This window comes from Podarcis raffonei, chromosome 3, assembly GCF_027172205.1.
Source record: "Podarcis raffonei isolate rPodRaf1 chromosome 3, rPodRaf1.pri, whole genome shotgun sequence".
NCBI classification, from domain to species: domain Eukaryota; kingdom Metazoa; phylum Chordata; class Lepidosauria; order Squamata; family Lacertidae; genus Podarcis; species Podarcis raffonei.
Window position 1 is genome coordinate 47,864,258 of NC_070604.1, and position 27,293 is coordinate 47,891,550.

Consider the following 27,293-nt stretch of genomic DNA (forward strand, 5'->3'; position numbering starts at 1 on the left):
ATTTAGGGTATCACATGGCAGGACAGAGTTTCAAACAAAGATGTGCTCTCCCAAGCCCACATTCCCAACATGTTTCCACTTCTGTCTCAGTAACATTTACATTGGCTTGGTCATGTTCAAGGAAGATGCCAGGATCCCCAAGGATGTGCTCTGGGGAACTGGCTTCAGGCACCAGGCCCATTGGCAGACTAACTGTGTTGCAAAGATGTCTGCAAACATGACATGAAGGTTGGCAACACTCCACCATGTGGGAATCCCTTGCAGATGACTTTAGTGCATGAAGACAGACAATTAGGTTGTGTATCCATAGCAGTGACCAGAGGAGAAATGATTGCTGGGAGGAGTGCAGAGAGAAGAAATACCATGGTGCATCTGCAGCAGAACAACCAGATGCCTTCATCTGCCCCAGCTGCAACAAAACATGTCTCTCCTATATTGGTCTCTACAGCCACAGCAGGTACTGTAAAATTTCAACAGTTTGACTTCACCACAAAAGCACACTCCCCCATTGTCTCCCAAGACAGATGCATGCCAACAACCATTAAGCTCTCCTTTGGTCTTACTAGTACAGGTATTAAGATTTTAACCTCTTTGGTGGGGGGGATTATCTGAATACATTTTATATCAAAGGTAGGCCCACTTCAGAGGTCACTTGTGCATTGGCTAGCTCCAAATGTGCAAGGATCCAAGGGTCAAACGACACTTTGTGCTGAGTGTGTAGCTATAGTTGCATCCACTCCATATATTTAAAGTACATTCTCCCTACAAAAAACATTGGAGACTATAGTTTGTCAAGGATGCTGGGAGGTGTAGTTATGTGAGAGCAGATTACAATGTAATATGTTGGTGTGATACCATATCCAGTGTGCAATATATATCTAAGTATGCTTTTCCTTTGCATGTCAAATCATGATATTCTCCTGAGACTCTCTAGACTAGCCTTTCCCAACCTGATGCCCTCCAGATGTTTGGAGAAACAGCTCCCATCAGCTCCAGCCACAGATATTTTCTGTGTGCCAGGAGGATTTTGTTTTATGCAAGGCACAGCCAGGCACACAATTTCCTCACCTGCAGCCTGAATTGGAGCAGTGCAGTCACAGTTTCAGTTGCAATTAGCTAATGGTATGTGGGGGCTGTCTTAGAATGAGTGCGGCAAAAGGGTGGGCTGTGGATCTGCACCCTAAAAAGAACAGCTGTCATAGGTAAAGCGATGACAATTTCATCATAACAGTGAATTCCAAAAAGAGCTGTTTTATCATAAACGCTTGCTCACACCCCCGTCACAGACAGCTCACAGTCAGTATTACTTTCCCTTACAATATCACAGCAAGTCGCAGTGAAATGAGTGTGAAATCCTGTTAGCCATCTGAAGACCATCTGTATTTTCCTAATGAACACTGCACTCCTTCTCAAAGCATGGACTGTTCAATAAATTATTATGTCTAAAATGAATTGCTTACAATTTAGACTTCACACGCACTTGAAACATTCCTTTATCTTTGGGGATTGTCTGGTGAAAATATCCATGTGGTATTAAACATTTAGCAGCTGCTACAAATGAGACCTCTTTAGAATACTTGATTTCATGCTCACTAGCGGGGGGGGGGGGAGAATCACTTGAGCAAAACTATGGACATCCTAAGTTTATTTCCCTAAAAATAAAGCAGAAGATTTGTTCATTATTCTTTCACTGCTTACTTTTAGAATTTGACTTCTTTGAAACACACACGTTTCAATGGGAACTTATTTCAATGGGAAAAAGTCAGGTAACTGCATAATTCTCCCTTTGATAATACAGAGTCTTGCGGTTACCTTAAAGACTGACAGATTTATTGTGGCATAAGCTTTCACATAAGCTCTAATCAATGGGAGTTTATGCCAGAATAAATCTGTTCATCTTTGGTACCACAAGACTCCTTGTAGTTTTTGCTTCAAGAGATTAAAATGGCTACACTCTGGACGTTCACCCTTTGATAGTAAACCATGAAGAAAGGCTGGGGTTCAAAGAGATATTTTAAGCATGTTCAAATTTGATTTTTGTCTCTCTTTCTCCCTCCTCACTCTATTGAAGAGCAGACCACCATACCCTTATCACAAATGCTGTATGGTGTAGCAGCTAAGGCAGGATCTGGGAGACCAGAGTTCAAGTCCCCACTCAGCTCACCCCTCATGCAGTTCACTGGGTGATCTTCGGCCTCTCAGCCTCTCAGATGTTGTAAGGAAAAATTGGGAGGGTGAGATCCATACACACTACCTTGAGCTCCTTGGAGAAAAGACGGGATATGAATATAACATTCAAATACCCAGAGAATGAGTGTTCCAACTCTCCATAATTCCAAGGTGATGTTCCATGTGACATGTGTTCAAAAAACCTGTTCCAATACTTCCTTAGTTATGAGGAACTACGTAGTTGTGTGTGTCTTTGGGCGTTGTCCAAGCTGCAGTTGTATGCTGAAGATGCAAAGCAACATGCACATTCTACCAAGCAGGATTTACCCCCCATGGGATCCTTCGAGAAGTCTTCAAACAATATCAGATTTTAATACAGTGAGAGATTCAGCTGAATTCCACAAAGGGAGGCAGGTATTTCATAAGTGTCTCTGTAGACGATGAGAATGTCAAAGCTCATAAGCCATTAAGAATCCCTCCATTTAACTTCTGAATACAAAATCAGTGTTGCTTATATCATTAACATTGAGGATGCAACATATTGATGTTTCTCAAAGCCTTTCAGAAACTGATGATCCCATGAAATTCATTTAGGGAGTATAAAATTAAAAATGCTAACGAGAACAGAGGTGCACAGCTCTTGTCAATCATCATTCAGAAGGACCCAAAGGCATTGGGGAAATAGGAAGGAGAAAGCAGCTACCTTCTTTGGAAAATGAGGTTTGAGTTGAAATTGTTAAGATTTTCATTACAAACTGTTTGGTATGTGCGCCATCCCTAAATGAGAGATGTTTCTCAATTTGGATTCACTGTGTGTTTTTATGTGTTTGGATTAACCACATCATCAAAGACAGCAGCAGGACAGAGTCTTTCTCTGTGTAGATATTTATTGTTGTTGTTTAGTCATTTAGTCGTGTCCGACTCTTCATAACCCCATGGACCAGAGCACGCCAGGCACTCCTGTCTTTCACTGCCTCCCACAGTTTGGTCAAACTCATGCTGGTAGCTTCGAAGACACTATCCAACTATCTCATCCTCTATCGTCCCCTTCTCCTTGTGCCCTCCATCTTTCCCAACATCAGGGTCTTTTCCAGGGAGTCTTCTCTTCTCATGAGGTGGTCAAAGTATTGGAGCCTCATCTTCACTATCTGTCCTTCTAGTGAGCACTCAGGGCTGATTTCCTTAAGAATGGATAGGTTTGATCTTCTTCCAGTCCATGGGACTCTCATGAGTCTCCTCCAGCACCATAATTCAAAAGCATCAATTCTTCAGCGATCAGCCTTCTTTATGGTCTAGCTCTCACTTCCATACATCACTACTGGGAAAACCATAGCTTTAACTATACGGACCTTTGTTGGCAAGGTGATGTCTCTGCTTTTTAAGATGCTGCCTAGGTTTGTCATTGCTTTCCTCCCAAGAAGCATTTATAAGTAGATATTTATAGATATTCAAAAATGTATTTTAAAAATGGTGTGTAGATGAGAGCCACTGCAGCAACATAACACTGATGTTGTTGGTCATGTAAGGTCTGCTGGCCCTGGTAACCTGCAAGCAGATGCAGAATACCACCTGCAAGGTTACCTGCATGCATTTACCTCACACAGCAGGAATGTGCAAGTCTCCCATTCCCTTTACCCACTCCATTGTTGCCAGCTTTGACAGAGCCAGTCACAGAGTTACACAGGTCTGGGTGGAAAGGGGACTGAATCCAGGTCTCCCTGGTCACAGCCACCCAGCAGCAAACGTGCAGATGTCTCCACACAGCAGTTCTTAGCTAGCCAGTGCTATTCTAGCTTTCAGCCACAGATTTCCTAGAAGGGAAAACAAGTAGTAACAGCAGACAGAAAGGATTTCCTAATAAAGGCATGCTAATAGCGTGTGTGTTTTATTTTCTGAGATGAACAAAATAGTCAGTTTATGTCTGTCTATCCATCCATCGGTCCTTATGAAACTCTAAAACATCATGGCACTCACACAATGGCATCATCAACAAGAGCAAACCTTTGGTAACTGCAGAGAAAGATCATGGCTCTTGCATCACCCTTACTTTCAACTTAGCAACTTTCCCAACTCACTGATGTTTAGCCAGCCTCCATATTTAGTCAGTTTATTGCAGATGAAGAAACAAATCATTTTCTTAATGCTGAAGTCTCAGCCGGCTGATCTGCTGATTAATCTCAGTGGTGCTGAACACCGTTAGCATACTGGCACTTAAGATGAATGAGTAGCATACCTGTTTATTTTTCATGTTTTACAGTTCATTTTAATGACCTGTTTGCGATACCAATGGCAGCAGTGTCTTCTTTTCTCATTTTAAAACAGAAGATTTGCAATCTGGACCAAAAATGGAAGATGCACAATGGGGACACTAATGACAATTCCAGAGGAGGGAAGATAGGAAGGAGAACAGAAGGGTGTGCAATTTTTAATTGCAAGCTTTTTAACTTTTTAAAAGGGCATTCTAAATTAAACCTCAGGGTGCAGGGGGTGGGTAATAAAATAACAATAAAATAAAACCACTGAACTACCAATAGCCATTAGTCTCACTGTTCCCAAGAAAACTCCTTTCCACATTATCTGAAATGTCAGTATAGAATGAGTCTGCCACTGAACTATTGAATCATATGGAAGAACTAGCGCTAATTGTTCCAGTCCAACAAGGGTGGTGCACATGTTGAAGCAGATTTCTGTGAATAGGCTACCTTTCCAGGTATGGTTCATACTGTATATTATGAAACACAAATAGAAATTCTACATGAAACCTTCAAGGGGGGACTTCATGGTCATCCCTGTTCACTGCCAGCATCACCCCACTTTGAGATCCACCTTGATGATCAGCACAAAGTTTTTGTTGGTCATCAGCACTGAGGATCACAAGATTAAGATAATGTTTGCACTCACCATGCAGTCTTCCCCCCCCCCCATCTGGAATATCCAGCAAAGAACAGATGCAGAGTGGTTGTACCATAAGTGTTAGACTAAGTATGTATATCTGACACTGAAAAAGCAATCTTAACTATAGGAAGCCAGAGTAATTTGGGCCAGCATAAGTCACCGCTCTTCCAAACTCTGTTCAGGAAGCTCTGGGAGTGTTACTGCTTGCTGAGCCAACAGGTGAATGTGGGCTGAGGTTTGAGGTTTGGGCCCTAGGCCACATGACCAAGCTGCACAGGGTATGGAATACGTGCAAGTCTTTCCTTGCCCCATCCTGCCCCACCAGGTGCTTTGAATGCCCATTTTGGGGACTTATGACAGCATTAAATTATGTTTGCTGAGCTATGACTGAGCCAGCAGATCCCTGGTTGAGTTAGGGTGAGGGACTTAGGCTGACCTAGCCTCAGCTGGGAAATCCCAACACCTGCTGAACCCAAACTTTCTCATCTGGGTAGATTTTGGGTTTTGATCGGACTGATGGTGAATCACCACCAGTGATTCTGTATTCATCAGAAATCTGATTCCGAGAATTTCATTTTCTCCCGGCAAGCAATGGGTATTTACACAAGTTTGGCTTTCTTGCTTAGGACTGTAACTCCTTTCATGGCTTCAGCACAAAAACGAAGGCCTTGCCTATGTGCTTGAATAGATTTCTTCATGCACTGTTTAAAAGGGGACAATGGACAATGACATTTTGTGTGTGTGTGTGTGTGTGTGTGTGTGTGTGTGTGAGAGAGAGAGAGAGAGAGAGAGAGAGAGAGAGAGAATATCACAACACTAGGCAAAATGTTCCCAAGAAATAAGATGGGGAGAATCTGAGGAGGCACACAGCAGAGTAGTTACACAGTTTCAATGTAGAACTCACAATACAAATGGATTAAAAATAGATTATTATATGGAGTTTGAAGGCATGTATAATTTTGCATATTGCCCCAGATTACACAAGACCAGTCAGGTGTTGCAACCCCTGCTTTACAGACAAGGAATAAGAGCTAAAACTTGCTGAATGTGTTCACATGTACTTAACACATTCCAATCTCTATACTAGCTCAGCGTCAGAAAATATGACATAATGCTGGGGTCAGAGACCAACAAAATGGCAGAAAACTTTAGCACTGAAGTGTTAGATTCATAACCACAAGCTATACCTAGAAAACATGAGTCAGAGATGTTTTTTTCATTTGTCCTGCCACTTTTCCTGATAAAACGCACTGTTTACTCTTGTTTTTTTAAAAAAGATATTTATTAAGGTTTCCAATTTTTGTACAAACAAAAAGAAAAAAGACGCACTGTTTACTCTTGAATCAGAGCAAAAGTCAATTCATAAAAAACAGGTTTCACTGAGGGAAAGTGGAGGGATAAGTGGAAGTGTGGATGAGCCCTTACACAGATCATTTGCTTGCCTGATGAAATGGCCTTTATTTCTTGGCTGCATAGCTAGCTAATTGTTTTTCTCTTCTGTTTTCTCTGAGAGATGTCATGCAAGCATCAGCACAGGTAAGCCAAGCTGTTCACAAGGATCAAAGATCTTTTGCCATATCCCTTAAACTTTAGGCATCTTTATCTGAAATTAATGTCAGGGATTCTATTATATTAACTAGAGCATTCAATGCTTCCCTTTGGTTCTTGACAGTATTACTAGTGCTGCTTCTACTGCTGTTAGAAGAGGGGGTGGAATATGTTGAGAAACATTTGAGCCTTTGTCTTAAGTGTCTTCTCTTTTATATGTAAATTCTTATGAAATCAATGGGATTTATATTTGAGTGAATGTGTTTAGGACTGGAGTGCCAGTAATTTTAAATTATACTAACACTTCACATTAAAATAGGCCAGGTATCTTTCAGCAAGATGGTAAGTGATGATCACATAATAACATGGTCATTATTTGCCAGTCATTAAACTGATGACTATGGGAGGAATATATTATTTTTGGATACCTTTAAAGAAATACCGAAGCTTATTTGCAAAATTACTTTTCAACCTGATTAGCATAATTAAACAACAAAAGGCTTATATACGGCTTGCCATTAGTGTTTAATACTTAAACCAAAAGTGCTGCAGCCTTTCATATATCAGCACATTTCCGATAATTAGAATGTCCATTGTATAAAATGAATAGGGGAGGGGAGAGAAAACAAATAATGCTATTTTCTGGGGGTTTTATCTGTACTGTAAAACTTCCTTCTGCTGGCTTTCTGCCTCCTAATTCAACAAAGTGAACAGGAGCTAACTATGGGTTTTGTATCCAAGTATTATGACGCTGGAGGAATAGGGGCTATGACACCTGGAATTTAATATTGACCTTTAGTTAGATAAATTAGATAGGCAGGCTCCCTTCAGATGGGAATAGAAATGGAAAGCACAATAGTATCCCTTTATTCTGGAGTGGCATGCAATTATTTCTTTCCATGGTTTGCATGGCTTGCTATGCAATTGGGACTGAGGGGGATTATTAAAAGGTCTAGGAGCATAACGTTCTATGAGAAGCTCAAATATCACAGGCTGAGTTAACCTCCCTCTCCCTTCAAATGCTATGGCACAACTTACTTTCATATCCTGGCATCAGATTCTGCACATCGACTACGATCCTTACAAATGACTCCTTCCATTGCCTGAGGGAGTTAGGATCCAGTGGAATCTCCTACTGGAGCACAGAGCCAATTTTCAAGGATCTTCCCTTCGCTTTGCTGCAAAAAATGCTGTTTCCCTTCTGCTGTTGAGAGCATCACGTTAGCAGGATCCTGCTCATGCAACACTCCTGCCAGTGGAGCCTTACAGTGGATCTAAGCTTCTGTTTCCCTATCCTGCTACACATTATTTGCTGCATTATTTACAGAAAAAGCCCAATGTGATGGCATAAAGACACAGGACGGATGATGCAGATAGCAAAGAAGAGTTCTTGCAACAGCATGGCCATTGTGGGTGTGTTTCTTAGCATAAATTCCACTTTAAAGAGAGAGGTGTAAGAAATGTAAGAAAATGAATATCCTTGCACTTTTATGATTGCATAAAAACCTACCATACTTCGATGAGTTTCTAAGTAGTGCCAGAATTGTTTATGTTCCGATACAATTTCAATGCCTCCATTAGTAAAAGCTATTTAATCAATGGAGCTAAATTGCATCCATCTTGGCAGGCCTAATATATCCCTGGGGCGTGTTCCAGCAATAGTCAATATATTTAAGGTCTGCTTAAAAAGCCTCTGCTTTTACAAAGGAGGAAGAGCTTCCAGTTAGAAGTTGGCTGCCTTTTATGCTGTGTATGAATAGAGGTAATTTAACTGGCAATCAGAAAAGAGAATTGTTTCAGTTTACTACAACTGTTGTTCGCATGGTTTTGATGAATTGCTTGTTTTCTCCCTTGTGCATTTCGAAACTACCCTGCTCTTGCAGTGCTGTAAGTGCACATTGTTCATGTTATTTTATATTATTGTGAAATTGTGGGTAGAACAAAAGAAGGTTAGCAGGCTACGAAGATTCCTGAAAGCTGCATAATACTGCCTAGTAACAACTTCGACTATCTAGCTTGGTACTTTTGATGCTGACTAGCAGTGGCCCTCCAGGGTTCCAGATAGGAGACATTACCTATCCTAACTGGAGATGCTGTGAATAGAATCTAGGGCCTTCTGCATGCAAAGCAGATGTCCTGCTACTGAGTTATAGGCCTTCCCCATCTGTTAAAACTTGTTATATTATTTTATTTATTTATTACATTTATCTTTGTCCATGGAGTTTTCTTGGCAGGGATACTGGAGTGGCTTGCCGGTTCCTGCTCCAGGTGGATCACGTTTGGTCCAAACTCTCCACTATGACCTGTCCATCTTGGGTGGCCCTTCATGGCATAGCTCATAGCTTCTCTGAGTTATTCAAGCCCCTTCGCCATGGCAAGGCAGTGATCCATGAAGGGGCTGAAGTGATAATAGACTATAGAGTTGGAAAGGACCACGGGGATCATCTAGTCCAACTCCCTGCAATGCAGGAATCTTTCACCTAACACGGGACTCAAACCCACAACCCTGAGATTAAGAGTCTGATGCTCTACCAACTGAGCCATTATTCGAATCAGGAGTGCCTGGCGTGCTCTGGTCCATGGGGTCACGAAGAGTCAGACACGACTAAACGACTAAACAACAACAAATACATTTATATACAACCTTTATCTTCCTAGGATCTCAAGGTGGCGTACATGGTTCTCCTCCCCATTTCACCCTCACAACAACCCTGTGAGGTAGGTTAGGCTAAGAGATTGTGACTGGCTCAAGGTCATCCACTGATCTTCATGGTCAAGTGGGGATTCAAACCCTAGTCTTTCAGGTCCAAGTTCAACACTTTAACCATTATGCCAACACTTGCTAGTCTGGTCAGATGTACCCTTCTGTTAGGTAAGTGATTTAGTGATTTTGCACTAAAGAGTGGGTTTTGCCTGGGAAATCAGAAGGGCAACGGAGAAACGGTTCAGATGCGTGCCTAGAAAGTGTGGGTCAAGCAGAAAACCGCTCAGACACAAGCTTTCCACAAGTGGAAGTGTGGGCGAGCCTGGAGAGTTGAGTTGTGTTCTGCAAGCATGTTAAGATATTGGCTTTCTCCCTAGAAATCTGATATTTGAGCAGCAAACTTTGGACTGTCTGCTTGGCCACTGTTAGAACCAAATGCTGGACTAGATAGGTCTTTAGTCCAATCCAAGAGGGCTCATCTTAGGTCTTTAAGTTAAATTGTCTACCTGTGCTTAACCAGTATATACATAAATAAACTCAAATATTCCAAAATGCGAATAAGTCTCCCATTACCTCCTTCCAAAGGGAATCAAACTTTGCTATATGCACAACAATTCTGACAAATATAATATTGGTTAAAAAGTATGTGCAGTCTATAAAATAGCTTATGCTTTTCTTTAACCCATATCAACATAAAAACAGATTAGAAAATAAGTTTAGATATCAAAATTCTCAACGGAAAATAATAATCTATCCCAGCATCTTTTCTAATGAAAGTTTCAGCCCGGGGACATGATTTCAGCAAGATGTGAAAGAGAAAATGATTTTCACCAGTGTCTGGATCATAAATCAACTTCACAGCAAATCATCATAACTTGTCTGTGACCATGATTGCAGCAACGTGAGCCATACATCATTGCAAAAAATAAATGGCAAAAGTAGAGCTGGTTTTATCCTCAAACAATGAACATTCACTGTTTTCTGCATATGCGACTTCAAAAGCATTGCCAGCTATAGACAAATGCACTTGGAGGGAACTCTCCACCCAAAGTTCAGCACCTGTGCTAGTAGGTGGAAACCCAAAGAGATACTTTTGGGCACCCACTTGGGGTTGGGTATCTATTTGAACAGTAGGTTTCTCCTGCTAGAACACTACTTAGTTTCTAAAGTAGTTTGCAATGAAATTTTGGCAATGGGAACATAAATCCAAAGATTCCTTGGGATTATAATAACTAGATGTTGCAAAATTATTTGGATGTTGGTTCAGACCTATTTATATTAAGCATGCTGTTCTGTTACAGTTGTTCTGTTTCCCACCCCTTGTGTACATATTTGTCATGTTCAAATGTTGTGTGTGTTTCTTATTCCTCCCTTCAACCGTTCCTCACCCTCCTTCCACTCCCTTTTTCTTTTGGGGCATATGTACATGTGCAGCAAAAATCCCAGGATGTACTGTTATCGGATACCATGTATTGTGTTGGGTTTCAGAGGGAGAGCACTACTTAGCCGGGCCTTCAGAAACAACCTCATTTTATTGTGGCATAGCGGGACTGAACAACCGTTTTTTATAGCATATAACTGGGCTGAGGCAAAAGCTCTACCCCGAGTGGTCTTGCACAAAGGTTTAAATGCATACTGTTATTCAGATGTGGCTCCAGCACGCAATACTTCTACTCAATGGATTTCTTGCAGCAAGGAGAAATGCAAGTTAATGCTTGTGGAAAACTTGCATGCCTTAGCAGCGCACAATACATTACCATCAGGAAGCTCTCCAACTGGAACTCTTCCACTGACTTCAAAGGTCTTGTGAAGTGCCTCTTCCAAACACTGCAAAAGATGAGATATTGCTGCAAATGGCTGCTTACCCAGTTCGGGATGGGAGGTTGTTGTGGCTCATCACAGCGGACTCAGATCTCCCAGGAGCAATGCTGGGGCTAGGCAGCAAGCAGTTGTGGAATCCCTTGGTCAGCCACTATAATTGGCAGGCATTCCTGCCCCCTGAGCATCCAAATCCTGAGCCAATCGGACTGCAGTGAGTGGGTGGGACTTGGACTGGAGTGGACTGGAGTGGAGCAGTGCAGAAGATGAAATATTGCTGTTATGCCCCAGCTGCAACAAAACATGCCGCTCCCATATCAATCTCTCCAACCACAGCGGGTATTGTAACTCTTCAGCAGTTTGACTTCACCCCCAAAGGTGCACTTTTCCATTGTTACCCGAGACAGACGGATGATAACAAGATGTTTTCTCATTGTCTTTGATCACTGATGACAGGCCCTGGTAACCATAACGAAAGCACCTGCATTGGTCGAATTTCCTGCAAAGTATCAATCATCTTATGGCAAGATCAGCATATATCACGTGCTAGATCAGGTGTTTTCAAAGTTGCTACTATCAGAGAATCTATTCCACATAGAGCTGTCTGTCAAGCGACCTCTGTATGTTTACCAGGAATTTTTTTGAGTATTGGAGATGATGCAATCATGGGTGTAGTAGCCTCACTTCAGGCAGTCAGGCATGTGGAGCCTTGCAATAGCAGCAGGAAAACTACTGTGTTCTAATCTAAACTACCTCAAGCACTCTGCTACCACCATGAGATTAGTAATAGAGTATACTGTCTTTCAAAGACATTTTGTCCTCCATTACTGATCTTTTCCTTGTGAGGAACTGCTGATATGCTTTTCATTAACCTCAGTGTTCCTAGAACACAATGGAAAATGTCTACTCAATATTGCAGTGAACTTGCTGTTAGCATAGCCTGATGCAGAAATCTTAGCTTCAAACAGTTAAGTGTGCAATAAATTGCTTCACAGTGCCCATATTAAAAACAATCCCATGAAAAATGGTCCATATTTTCCCCCATTTTACAGATGGATGTTCAGCTTAGAGCTATTTGTTTTCCCAAGGTCTTCCAGCCACCTCATAGTTACAATAGGATTTGAACCAAAATTTGTGGGTCAAAATCATCTGTTTGAGACACAAGATCATCTGAAAAGAGTAAAATCATATCTATCTATCTTTACAAGGGTACCAACTTGAATAAAATATTGGGGGGGGTGTAAGCCCTGCCTAGCATAATTGATCACATGATGCAGTGCACACACACCGTTTGAATGGCAATGCCCATCAGCTTGGGGGCGGGGCTCAAATATTTTAGGTGGGGAGACTCCTCAGCCCCGATGTATCTCTATATATGGGTAACAGTGAATAATGTGTGTAGAACACCACATGCGATAGCTGGGAGGAAAGGAACACCAGGAGACAGATTTGTGGTTAAACATGGCCACAACTTTGTTGATTCCAGTATATCAGAATTGAGCATGGCATTGGGCAAGAACTGAGCCATCATCAAGCAGAGCACTTGCTGGCTTATTCCTCTTTGAAGCTCACTTCTGAGGCAACCAGACAGGAGTTGCTAGGTTCTGTGATGTCACAGACTCTCCTTGTGGGCCCTGCCAGCAAGCTGTGTGAATAGCAGCTGGCTACAATGCCTGAAGCCTTAGGGTGCCAGCTGCCTGGAGTGGCAGCTGGGTGTTGTTCATAAGCTAAGCCACCCCGCACCAAAAATATGTAAGTAGAGGTGTATGTTCTATTATTATAATAGAGAAAATAATACATCCTGTCGCTCAGACCAATGTTTTGCCTGTTTGAGTAAGTACATAATGTTGTCTTATTAATAGTCCCCCAACCCACCCAACAATAGCATATTTATTATTCATTATCAGATCCTACAGTTTGATATAACCTGACTTTTTTGCTTTTTTTTTTGCTGGCATATCATAGCCTGCATATTTTTTTTAAAGCATGGGGGGCAGCCATATTCAATGCATTCCTTAAATTAGGACTCTTGTCTACTGTTATTACAAATTACTAGTTTAAGGAATGTCAGAAAGACCTTTTAAACAATGTTTTTGGTTTTTTACTACAATATGTATTTCTGTGTATTTATTTTGTAAACCGCCCTGTGATCCTCAGATGATGGGGATTATAAAGATGATGATGATGTTGATGATGATGATGATGATGATACAGTACATCTAACATTTATTTCTTCCTTAAAGAGAACAGGGCAGCATGTTCCTGTTGCTGTTAATCATCATTTTGCCCTGTCAGCCCTTAGAGGCATACTGTGACAGAATGGATTTGAGATGCACCCATGCATGCACACACACACCTCAAGCACACAGAATAAGAACACACACATAGGAGATACGTGCATCAAGCCATAAAAGTGACTGAGACTGGTTCTTTTTAAAGGAATCTGCTTCCTGTTAATTTCCATGGCAATCTTACAAAGAAAAATATCATTATCTTTTTTTTATCTGACACAGTTAAAGGGATTAACTTTCCTTTAATTAAGGAAATAAATTTGTAATGTGTTTTCCTGTAAGAGGCAGGCTTTTTTCTTAATGTTAAGGGAATGGGTGCAGACTTTAAGAGTAGTCTGTGGTATCAGCCGTTTATGAGAAAAATAAAATGAAAGGCACCTTATTCAAAAGCTTTGTCCAAATGTTGTTTCTGATTATCAGATAAGAGAGATTTTGCAAAGTTTAAAAGAATCCTGGCTTGATATGTTCCCTTGGACAAACTGACCAGGATTGTCCATTATGGAACTAGGTATGTCAGCAATCTTGAAGCTGGTTGCTAAAACAAAACACTGGGTGTGGTGTCATTGCATTCTGAGCTCCCCCACACACACACCCTGCAAGGGTCAGTCAGTGAAGTGGAGTGGAAGCAGAAGATGGAGCATGATGGCATGATTATATCATCTCTAAAGGGAAAAGGATATATAGGTCTGCTATTTTCAGCAGGGGTCCCTTTACCTTTTTATTTTCAGCAGCAGCCTGAAAGCATCTTGTTCTGTTCCTGAGGTGTTCGGTTTGCACCTCTTTCCTTTCCATTAACAATTCACCATGGTCATGTTATTACAAGAATTACTTAGCTGGAGTAAGTCCCACTGAAGCTAGATTGCCTTACTTCCAAGTAAACATTATGACTGTGCCGTCAGTCATAGAGCTATAAAACTGGAGTAGACTAGAAAGCTGTCAGGCTGAACTTTTTGTCCCCAAAGTAGAACCCTGCTGCACATCAGTTCTTTGCAGATAAATCCTGACAGCTCTCCATCACAGATAGACAGCAAGAAGGTGGGCCACATCAAGAAACTTGCTTCACAGAATCCAAATGACTCTATAGAATGAGTAATGTTTTAACTTACAAAGCTCAAAGCAGGTAGAATAGCTGGTTTATAGGTCATGTGAAGCAAACTTAATATAGAAGCTGAAGGGTCCTTGTGGGTTGAGAGGTCTTTAGGGATATTGTATCAAATGGTGTACTGTACTGGGCTGCATTGGACAAGGCAGCACTGGACCCTGCTGGTGCCAGTCAGTTTTGTTTTTCTATATTCAACAATGCATAAATGCAAGGACGGGGGGAATACATTGATTTGTATAAAGGGGGTATCTGAAAAAAGAAAATGTCAGATTTTATCTCTCTTATTCTCACTTGGTGGTATTTTGCTACTTAAATAACATTAATTTCAATGGAACTAGCCCAAAGCGATGTAGGGCTTAACATGATTGATGACACCAGCTTCTTCTACATGAAACGGAACAATATCCAAGTTAATACAGCATACTTAACATGGGCCATCTAGAATCACACAAACATTTCACACCTAATATCATAATGCTGGTGAATAAGAATTAATATAAACAAGGCATCCCACACTGTACAAAGGTGCCCTCACATCTGCAGAATTTCAGCTTTTCTCTCTCCAGTACTCATGCAAAAAAACAAAACTCTTTCCCTCAAATAACTGGTCGTATTTCAGACTGAAATATTTCCCAAAGATAAAAGTAAAGATGACAGAAATAATAGTTGTTTCCTTTATCTATCATTTGCATTATAACTGAAAGACCAGAAAAGAGCAAAGAGTGAAACAGACTTTTCTTCTTCAGTTAAATTAAGGTAGCAGCCAAATACACTTACTTGGGAGTAAGGCATTGAAGTAAATCAGGCTTAATTCTGAGTAAATATGTGTCAGGGAACTGCCATCGGAGGAGCAGGAGGTGAAAGGGCTCACAGAGGCTGAGAGAGAGTATTCAGCTGAGGAGGGAACCAGCAGGGGGAGAGGTGGAGTTCCAAGGGAAAGTGAGTCAGAGGGAGGGCTCAGAGACACTTCCAGCGAAAATAGTGGGGAGGTTTCAGGAGCTCCCATAGGGACACCTACTCCTCGCCGGAAACTGTCACGCCGAGAGTCCAGAAGACGCGTTTCCGTTAAGGAGCTTTTATGCTGGAAGAAGTTCCGTAAACGCCCACTGTCCGATTCTACGAGCGACTGATGGAGCCATGCTTAAGGAGCTCCGTCACAGACAGAGGTTTGTGGACTTAGCCAAACTCTGAGGGACTAGGATTTTACGCACAAGCAGCTCACCATCCCATCACAATATGTAAACTGGTTGAGCATACATATTTACTCAGAATGTTAAAATGTTACCGTGTGTGTGTGTGTGTGTGTGTGTGTGTGTGTATACACATTACACATTACAGTATTTAACTCAGAAAAAGCAAATATGAGCAGTGAACATGAGAGCAGGTGGGAATGTAACCTTGAATATTCATCTCTCTCTCTCCTCCCCCCCCCCATTATCCTTCAAAGCAACCCCAAAAGGTCTCTGCAAATATACCCAACAAACTCTAGAGCAGGCCTGCCTTCTGACCCATCAAGCCAAATGAAGCACACTGCCAATTTTTATGGCCAACATGGAGTTTGATAAAAGCTACCAAGTTATTTACAAAGAAATGGGGGCAGATGATAAAATATGTCTTGTGAGCTTTCTGGATGATGAATTCTACAAGCCTGCTCTATTACTAACTCCACACACCAATGAAAAACTTATATAACAGATTTAAGCCTCCACCCACATCTAATTTCCTGGTTGAGTATGGACAGAAGGATCAAAGAACAGCTATAATTATCACACAGAAAAGGGTGAACGCTTCGGTTTAGTCTACTTATGTATATTACTAAATATTTGCAAACATTTTCTCTCTTTGTGGTACACTATTTATTTTAAACACAACCTTTTAATTCACCTTAATTTCAAAGAAGAGGGAACCATTTCTTCCTTTTCTTTTGCAGTGGTAGTTTTATTGTGAATGTTAAGTTGTGGGCGAACATATCAGACGACACAGCGATTCTTCAAACAGCTCTTGTTTATTCAGAGGCCAGAACACAACTGAACTGAAGAGCTCAGTCAGCCTGCTTATATAGAGCTCCAGAACAACGTAACTGTAGCAACTTTCTAAAACTATCCAATCACTGAACGTCACTTTCGATCCTTCATTTGCATAACTATCTACAGTATCCCCCTGCTGGCCCAGGGTGAGAACTTCGTACATAACAGTGAGCATGTTCAACTAATGATGGGCATTTGGAGGTGGGGTATGCAACACAGGTGAGAATCTGCACAATCTACATTCGCAATCCATTACATAAAAGCACATTGCTGATTTCTAAATCTTTTAATTTCTTTGCTTCAAACATAAAACAGGAGATAAGATCAGAACTCCAAGATGAAAAGTCTGGAAGATTTTTTACTTTTATGTTGATGCTACTAGCCCAAGACATGAAAACTCTTACGTTTCTATGGCCCAGTGCAAGCACAGAGGGAGAACGACTCTGGTTGCTAAGCAACTGTGATCCTTTCAGGGAGCTGAAGTAAAACAAATTGGCTGGTGCCAAATGGCCTTTCACCTGCTTCTTTAAAGTAAAATTAAAGTAGGAAACTTACACTGAAAGGAGCCAAAGGTACCAAATCTGATCACAATCTTTAAAAACCAGACCTTAGAAACTTTTATAAATTGGGGAAATATCATGGAGTGCAGAAACTGTTCTTTCTAATCCCCAACTTCGTTCTTATCTTCAACAAAATATAAAGGCTGGTAAGTGCTTTCAGTTCTCTGTCTCAGGATTTTTTTTAGAACAGCGAAAAAGTAAGGTTTTCCAATGATGCTGGACATAATAATAATCCCCTACGTGATGTGTAAGTGTATTTCAAATACATTTTTCATTACTTACAAAAATTGTATAGCCTGCCTTTTTGCTGGTTTGTAAATTAATGAAATTAAGTGACTTAAAACCATCTCTTTCAATGGAACTGCTCTATGATTTACTTGGATATTATCCTTAGGCAACACTGCATGTCTGAATTCTGAGGTGCAGATCCTTGAGGATAAGCTTTATTGAACTCAATAAGACTTAATTCCAATAAAGATGCATAGGCTTGGTTTTACTATGTGTTGTCATTAACTTAACCTGTAGCTGAGTCTTACTTAATCCTAGCAAACAGGTTTTTAAATATATTTGTTGACAATATTTAACCCTTTTCATCACACAGTTACCCATTGGCATGGAACAACACCAAACATTATTTGATCCGTGTTTCATTAGTTTCATGTATGTTAGACAAATATTTCGTTTGAGAAGTTATCCTTGGTAAAACTGGTATGGCTGCTTTGCTAGTCATCCTAAGATCCTTTGCCCCGGATATCTTTTTTTTCTTGAAGCATGTCAAGAAAAGTACATGTGGGGGGGTGTTATTTTTGAGTACCCAGTTTGAGACATCTCTGCTATTTCTCTGTGCTATGCTTCCCCTCCAGGGTTTTTGCTTGGACAGTTACCTATGACACTCGATTGTGTTCTTGAAAAGATGTCAGTTTTAAGTAGCAGCTAGTCTCACACTAGATGACTGTTTCTAAACATACCATTCTTTGACAAATGGTTCTACCTCCACAACATTAGCAGATGATGTGGTGCCAGCTACACTGCTATGTCACGAGTAGGCCACAGAAGTGTATGGGCCACAGAAATTGGTGTTCCTTATTAACTACACCTGTCTAACAGGCTGAAAAAAAATGACTTAAGTTCTACATTACAGAAGCTGATTTATTAGCTCAGTAAAACTGCCCTGAGGTCCAATTGCCTATAAAAGTTTGTCGTGTTCCTGAGCCTCTGTGATTTAGATCCTGTAAGCAATTCAGACAGATGAGATTGCATAACTGAGACATGCATCTTGAGGCAACTTCAGTGTGTTCACTAAAGCAGAAATCAATTAGTATTCATTGTAAAATAAGATTCTACTTAGTTCATTGTTATATAAGAGAAGTTTAATAGTTGACACAGATCACATTTAGCAAAGAACTACATTTCTACTGCTGAGGAAATCTGGGCATTGTCAATAATCTGTGTCTCAGAAACAGTGATTTTACTCGAAATAGACTAAATTAGGTTCATTAATTTTAGTGGGTCTACTTTGAGTAAAACTTAGTTGACTAGCACACATAATACTGTGTTAACTTCAACATCTTTGCAATATGCCCATGCTACCAAGTTTAATGGAGGAAAGATTAAACTTGGATGTGTACCGGCTGACCTAAAGGAAGTAAAACATTTTTACCAGATCGGAGTTGGATAAAAAGGAAAGATTAAATGGAAATCAAGTTATATAATGTTTAATAAAAACAAATAATAATAATAATAATAATAATAATAATAATAATAATAATAATATTGTGAACAATATTATTAAGTTATTTTTTACAGATGTGAGGAACCTTTGGCTCTCCAGATGTTGATGAACCACAACTGCCATCAGCCCCAGCCATCATGGCCAATGGCCAGGGGTAATAGGAGTGGTAGTTCAGCAGTATCTGGCTGGCCACAAGTTCCTCATACCTGTGCTCAGAGGTCTGCACTGTTGTCTTGTAGCCTTCCACTTCTGCCTTGGGACTCACCTTCAGCCTAACTTTCCTAACTTCAGCATTGTTGTGAGAATAAAATGGGGAGGAGGAGGAAAACTATGAACAGCAGCTTGAGCTCCTTGGAGGAAAGTGCATAGGAGGTTTGGAAAGACTGTACTAATTTGAGAAATGTGTTCCTTTCAGTGCTAAATAAAAATAATAAATCTCAAGCCGAATCACCAATAGAATAAAAACTCTTAAATAGACAAATGACCTTTGGGACTGTGCAGTAAGTGAACAAAAACACATGAACACTAATTTCTTAAACTGGCTAAATTTTACGTTACAGCAGTGCATACTATAATGCAGGAAAAGCCCTAGATTGAAAAGAAACAAAATAAATATATCAGCAAAATTAGAAAGCACCACATGGGGTGCAATTAAGCATTTCAACTGAAACTAGGAGATAGAAGAAAGTTTCTATGTTGCCCAAGAGACCTAGAACAGTGACATTACTTTTGTTGAAGGAGTGAACCATAAAGTTGTGGGGGTGAATAACTTACTACACTGCAAGTTTAGTATAAGACAGCTGGAGAAAGAAATTATTACAGCAGATTTCTGTGGTGTTGTCAATTATTGCTTTATTAGACCATTAATGTTTGAAATCACCTCACTTTCTGACTTTAATGTTTGCAACTTTAATTAGTTAACAGTTGCAGAAGCCTTAAGAAACCATTAGTGTTAAATCCTGGATGACCCCTGATGTGCAGCTGTTCAGTCAAATAAGATGGCAAAGTTCCTCCACCAACTTTTCAGAACAGAATGAAAGCAACTGCAGATTGTTGCTGGCTACAGTATGAAAAACAATGGGCCTGGATACATATTTCTAGTTATTGGACCAAATTCATGTGGCACCTGGAGTTATATAGGGCTCCTGTTGCCTTGGCTCAGCACACATATATTACCTGGTTTCATAGACAGACATGTCTTCACTAACACACATCCTGGTACTATGCCCATTTACTCAGATGTCTCACTGAGATCAATAGTAAGAACCTGCATAGAACTGCAGGCCACATTTTCTGTAATATCGAATAGTATGGTGAATACAGCATGTGGTAGTTTTTAAAAGTAACACAACTATGTGACAGATTAGGAAACCAATGCTGGAGGCTAAAGCTACAAAAATGCAATGTAGTGGAACCAATATATGGCATGGAAAATGAGATATGTTGACAGATGAAATTGTCAGATTTAGAGAAGCTGATATGGGGAATGCTGAAATGTCCACTGTTGGGCTAATGGTCCAACTGAAACTAACAAATTTAAGGAACATAATAAGCTTCCTTATACTAGGTCAGGCTATTTGCTCATCTAGCCCTGTTGTCTCAAGCTGTAAAATGCAATGTTTGCACAATTTCCTCCCTAAATTAGGAAGACAAGCAAAGAGCAATCCAGATTCTACTTACCTTCTGCAGAACTATAAAAACAGACAACCCACAAGGCCAGTCCTAAACCTAAACATCTACTCCAGGAATGAAGAACTTGAGGCCTTCTAGAATTTGAGACCTTCTACCCTTGCTCTAATCTAAGCAGGAATGTGGCAGCATCCCCCACCTAAATAAAACATTAGGTCCATAAGCAATTTTTTCCTTAAAAGGCTAAGGCAGATATCCTATACTAATTGGTAATAATTGGTATCTTATCTAAATTGCAAGAAAAATTACTGCACAATTATTCAGTTTTCAGCTCTGAAAACACTAATTTTGATAGTGAGCTCCGTCTGGTAACTACACTTTAACATGTTTTATGGAATGGATTCAATCAAGAATAACTATCACACAATGGCATATAGGTCCTACTGGGGATGACCTCAAAGGCCGTAATATATTTGGGACTTAAAAATAATAGAAATGCAGAAGTCTTGTGCAAGGCTTCTTTATTGGAATGTCAATATTTTATTGATGCTGTGTGAGTAGGGAGGGATATGTAAATGCCCTGTTAATGGTTATGACTGGCATAATGTGCTCTTGCACATGTCTAGTGATTATTATTAGTTTTGTTTTAAAGGTACACATGCACGGGTACAGAAATATGAGGAGGGGTAGTGGATGGCAGGGAGAAAGTGATTAAGTGGAGGGACAAAAAACACAGCATGAATACATTCTGTCAATTTCCATCTGCTGGTACAGACAGCAAATAAGTATAAGTGAAAATACAGAATATGTCAAAGCTAACATGTCTATTTTGCACTGCTAAAAACTGGAACTGAACAACCTATTTGTGATATAAAACCTCCATCTGGAAGCATCTGTAGTTCAACAAGACCACAGGTTTCCCAGTCTAATCTAACATCAGTTCTTTATTATAGGCCATAGATCATGATATACATGCTAAGAAAGTTTCCCTGGCTTCGAAAAGGGGGAAAAATCAATACGATGTGTTTTCTCTAAAATATATTTATATTCAGCAACATCCTCTTCTGACAGCCCCTTGCTGGCCCAAGCTATCCCAACAAATAGAAGATGCTTATTTCAGTCAGCTGAGGGTTTTCCCATGGACAGTTTGTGGAAATACTTTCCATGCAGATAATAATGACAAGTGAAATTGGGCTGCCTAATTCAGTGTAATTGCTGCCCTTCTCTGCCTTCATCACAGCCTGCATGGCAACAAGGCGCCACATAATCATACAGTAGGCTAGGACTTAAACCATGTCCCTAATGAGGAAAAAAAGAAATTATGAAAATGTTTATGGCATCAGGGACAATTAGTGCATCATTATATAGCACAATGGAAAACAGCATGTCATTTTCTTTCCAAAACAGGAATAACGATGTATGCCAGTGCTGACTGCTCTGTCACTGATTTGGATCACATACTGACGAATAATAGCCCATATGGCTTATGAATAGAATAAATGGCTGTGAGTGCCTGCAAGACTATGGTGGAATGGTTGGCATGCTAGACAGAAAATAATAAAAAAACTGACTCTGCAGGCAAATCAGTCTTTGTATATATTGAAATTTCTACTGATTTTCATCAACCTTTTTTTTTAAAAAAAAGTTTCACTTTAAACCAATAGGATAACTAGTTACAATCAGGTTAATGATGAAAATAATTTAAGCTAGTGTCGTTTCCAAGGATTTCAAATAGCCAGTCAGTTATGGCTGTCCCAACTGAATGACCATTCACATTCAAACCGTTTTTAATTATGATGTTAATGAAACATGATTTGTATTCCATCAAAGCGGAGTGAATCAAAGCACCTACGGTTGGCCATCATGTTATGATGGTGCAGACTGAATAGTCTTCTTCCATCTCACGTTTTAATTATTTAGAAATAATGTTGTACATACATTAAACTACTTGCTTCAGCCTAAGGAGGGAAGGGCCGTTGCTCAGGAGCTGAGCTGCTGCTTGCATGCAAAAGATCTCAGGTATTCAATCCCCATCATCCCCAGGTAGGGTTGGGAATGTTACCTGCATGAAACCCTGAAGAGCCGCTACCAGCCAGGACTCCTCCAAATGACCTGTTTATTGAGCATTTATCCAGATTTGCTTGCACAAAGTTTACATGCCCAGTCTTTATTGAGCATTCATTCATAGCTGTCAACTTTTCCCTTTTCTTGCGAGGAATCCTATTCGGAATAAGGGAATTTCCCTTTTAAAAAGGGAAACGTTGACAGCTATGCATTCATTCTGATTTCCTTTTGTAGTGTTTGTACATTTTCTTTTACATCCGTTCATTCCACACTTTTCAGTGCATTTCCTTGTCACTCTCCTAATCACAAAAAGGCCATGTTCTTAAAAAATTGATTTCTTGTGCTACGGTGGTGGGTTACTTTACATGCAGGGTCTCCAGCACTGCCGAGGAGATCTGGAAACCTCATAGAAAGGCTCCCATTGCTACAATCACTGCCAGACACAGGAAGAGTAAAGACAATGGGACAAGATTTAACCGTTCAAGACTGGCAGAGGAAAAATGTCCATGGAATCCAAGCCATGCCTGGAAATGGAAAACTTCAATGGGACTTGCTGCCATTGCCAATCAGCTGATTGGCAGTGACAATGAGCCCTTTTGAAGGCACACTCTCATCAGCTGATTGGCACTGACAGGTATCAAAGAGGCTTATTCTCATCACCATTCAGTGAGCACCATCAGCTGCACTAGGGGACTCCCTAGTGAAGCCAAGCCCAGTGGAGCTTTTTTTAGTGAACTCTGCTTGCTAAGGAACATTTTAAGTTGCCAATTGTTCTTTTGCAAGCATCTGTTTACCTACCATGCACCTGACATCACATGTGGGCATGACTGGTGTGAAACAGCCTCATGGGCCAAATTAGGACCACTGCTGTGCCTATTAGGTCCATGAGTTGGAGATTCTGCTGTCCTAAAGCTACTTTAATAAGAGTTTAAACCAACAGGGCTTACTTGGAGCTGTCCAGAGTGTAGTTGTTTCTTCTTCTTCTTCTTCTTCTTCTTCTTCTTCTTCTTCTTCTTCTTCTATCCTGGATCTGTCCTTGACTTCCATATTTGACTTTCCTTGTCTAGATTTTACATGCTTGAGCTGACCTTGCCGCAAATCTCAAGGAACCATGCAGCAGGAGATCTCACAGGCGATCAGCACTCAAACCAGTGGACAGCTATTAGGTAAGGATGGAGCAGTGGTGCTTGAATTCTGCATTTTATGAGAAATGAGCACTGCAGCATCACTGTCTCTTTCAGTTGTTCCTGCACTATTATGCAACCACCATTAACTACAGTGATTGTTATCCATGAGAATATGAATAGTTCAAAGGAGGTGTGTATAGGGTGTATGGGGATGGATATTACCTCTGGTGGGGGACACATCATGCTCCTTCTGGGGTAGTTTGTCCACCTTTGGTCCCACCCTGCACTCAGCTCTCACCTGTGGCTCCTAGAAGCTGTCAGCATGCAACAGCTGCCACACCCTGAGATGGCTTCAGTCAGCTGGTAAACCAGATGAGGATAGCCAATGAATCTCAAACCCTCTGTGAGTTAAGGACTTCCCCTGCATGCAAAGACAGGCTCCCATGGATTCAATAGATGAGACCAACAGTGGGTCCAAATGTCAAGAAGGCAGTAACTGCATGTGCTGTAGAGGAAAGTGAGGGGAAGATGGGGCTCATCAACCTGGGAAGGTAGCTCATCAGATCCTAAACTTCTGCTGCCTTGCAGGATATCTTCAGAAGAAGAAAATGCTAAAGAGTAAAGCCTACACAAATTTGAGTCCCTAAGAAGGTTGAATGGCATCTTCTACGCCTCCTTCTGGCAGCTCCTGCAGCACAGCTGATTCCAAACAAATTGTTCTGCTTCCCTTTGACCCACACCAGCAAGGCTGAGAAGCTCTTGCCATCTGGGCAGCCCAGGACCTCCATACACACTGCCTAGGCTTGCACCCCAGGGAGGTCACTTCACTGCTGCTAACACAGTGGTTTGACTTCACCCCCAGAGGTGCACTCCATTGTCTCTTGAGACAGACAGATGTCAACAGGAGTTCAAGGAAAATAGATGCACTAGTAGGGCATGTCATTTTAGGGGCTGTAATTAATTTTTGCAAATTTCTTCAGTGAGGGGTCTTAAAAATATGTTTTTGGGTATGAAGAATTCAAATCTGCTATTATTTTTGTGATTGCACAACATTTAGCTTGGTAAGTCTACATTTGACAAAGAAGCACAAAGAATTTTAATTTTAATCTTCTGAAAATGTCAAGTAATGCTGAACAACAACAAAACTGCAAGTCCTTGGCAATCATTTCAAATTACTTCTGTGCAGTTTTACACACATTTTACTTACCAAGGAAAACAAAATTATATTAACTGAACCAAAATATCTTTTGAATTCTCAAGTCACGTTACAACTTTTTAGCATCCCTTATTGTTGGAACTGGAAAACTGAAAAATTCAATACACCCTAATGCACTAGGAAAAGCCAGACTATAATGGTACGCAAAAGCTGTATAGAGAACTTGAACTGCCAGATAAAATGGTACATTTCAGTTATCTGATGTGCTACTTTCAACTTCCAGATGTACTGAAGAGAACTCCTTGCTACTTAATGCTGACCAAAAATACATTCTGTCTCTTCTCAAAGGACTTGTAATTTTGTGCCAATAATTACACAGCCCGTTGCCTTCTCAGACAGCAGTAAAAGTGGCTTTCATCTTCTGTCTCTTGTTTTAAGGATAGCCAGAGTCAACTTTCCATAAAACAAACATCTGTGCTCTTGATACGTTTATGTGCCCATTGATGTCAGCAGATATGTGACAGTTATTTCACGCAGCAATTTCACAAGATAATTTCAGCTATAACACAAATAAAAGTGGCTCTGAGGCTCTAATTTTAGCATGAAATATCTTGAGGGGAAAACAAACAGATGCTTAAGCCCACCATGTTCCTCCTTCAGGCCTAGGATATGAGTTTTAGTTTTACGACAAAAATAGATTTAAATTTTTATCTGTGGCTGCTGTCACATATTACCCCAAAGGAAACTCGATAAATATTGACTCATCATTCAATGAGGTGAGCTAAGATTGTATTTTTTTTTGTCTCATCTTGTGAGATAAGCTTCAGTGTTTTTATTAATATTCTATATCACTCTGGCACATTTATTCACTTGATACCAAGGTTTTTCAATATGCATTACTCGAGTGGCCACAGAATAAAAATTTAAGCTGTTTTGATAAGCAATTATTGTTCACTGAGAAGTAGCATTTATTAATAGAATTTAATTTATTTTTCAAAATTATGAAACTTAATGAAATTGGGTTGTGTGGAAGGGGTGGGAGGGTTGCTGAAAGCAATGGCCCATTAACACAAAACAGCTTCTCAAAGGCTTGCTACCCAAATGTTTCTAGAGATTGGTTTAAAACAGAAAGCATAATTCTTTAGCTTTGATATAGAAGGCACCGTGTGCAGGCGGATGCTGTGTATAAGGATATCCTAGTGTTCAGCACCAAAATAGATGGATAAACAAAACGGGAAAAGGAGAGTCTGATTCAGATGCGTCATCGGCTATATATGCAGGTCTAATCCAGCATGACAAACTGCCTTTGCAAGGTCCATTGTAATGTTTAATCTGCAAAATTTTGGCTGCCCTAGTCCTGCCACAAACTTTACTTCTGTCTTTTGCTGTTTTGGGAGCCAGTGTTTAAACCTGAAGATATAATGGTGGAGGAAGGTATGGAGCAGGAACAAAGTAGTGTAAGGTTGACTATAGCTGAGATAGTCTATAGCTGAGATAGACTATAGCTGAGATAATTATCTCTTACACATTTGTAGATCCAGCGTTTTTCAGCTGCTTCGTTTATTCAAGTAGGACACAAAAGACTTCTGGGATTCCTTCCTACAATAAGGATCCAAAAGCCCTCCTTACTATAAGAAGCATCCAAAACTCTGTCTGGAGTATTTTGTTTGTCTGCTGATTAAATATGTCTGGTTATCAAAATAAATATTCCTTGCTTAACTGGTTGTGCGACCACAGGTGGGCAGTAATAATCCTTTGACTATGTTGGGATTGGTGAAGGCTGTTTCTGATCATCATAGGGCAGGAGTGGGCAGACTTCAGACTTTCAGATCTACTTTGTTTTCTCCTAGAATCTCAAGATATGTCATCCAGAGCCAGGTGCAAAAGGTATACAATTAATTAATTTTATTTTACTTAATTTTTTTTAAAAGGGTAACTCTGGGAACCTTCTGAGCCTAGAAATTTGTTTTCAGTGCCAGGAACCAAACTGAGTTTAGTTCCGTTCAGAAATCCTTCCCTGATTATATTTCTTCATTTCAGTGGCCTAATTTGGGGAGAATTGGAAGTCGTGTCACTGCTATCCGAAACACTTGCTACAAATCACCCAGACATCAATAGATCCCAATCTACCTTCTGCATATCCACCATAAAGAACCTAAAGAAGTCAGGTGGATTCCTTATTGAGAATAGGCACATTTCATAAATCTTTCATAAATTTCTGGATGACTTGTTTATAAATAAATTAAATAAAATCCAGAACTAAATATTATTTCATTTTCTAAAAAAGAAGAGATTTTGCTCTGGTTTGTATAATCTATTTTGTGTTCTAAGAGTTGATAATGAAATACTGGCTAGTCCATCTTTTCAGATCAAAAGGTTCTGGCCCTTGGCACCAAGTGTCAGTAAGGAATAAGAAAGGATAGTTGGAGGAACTGGAAGACATCAAGATGAGCCAGCTGTCCACTCTGACT

At 40.3% G+C, this 27,293-nt stretch overlaps 1 long non-coding RNA gene across 1 annotated transcript; it reads left to right on the top strand.

The window, feature by feature from the left end:
* The first annotated feature begins 12,774 nt into the window (after positions 1 to 12,774).
* On the top strand, positions 12,775 to 26,436 carry LOC128410359 (uncharacterized). The gene is made up of 3 exons (XR_008329467.1): positions 12,775 to 12,886; positions 23,607 to 23,705; positions 26,358 to 26,436. It is a non-coding gene; the product is annotated as an uncharacterized LOC128410359 (long non-coding RNA).
* The last annotated feature ends 857 nt before the right edge of the window (positions 26,437 to 27,293 follow it).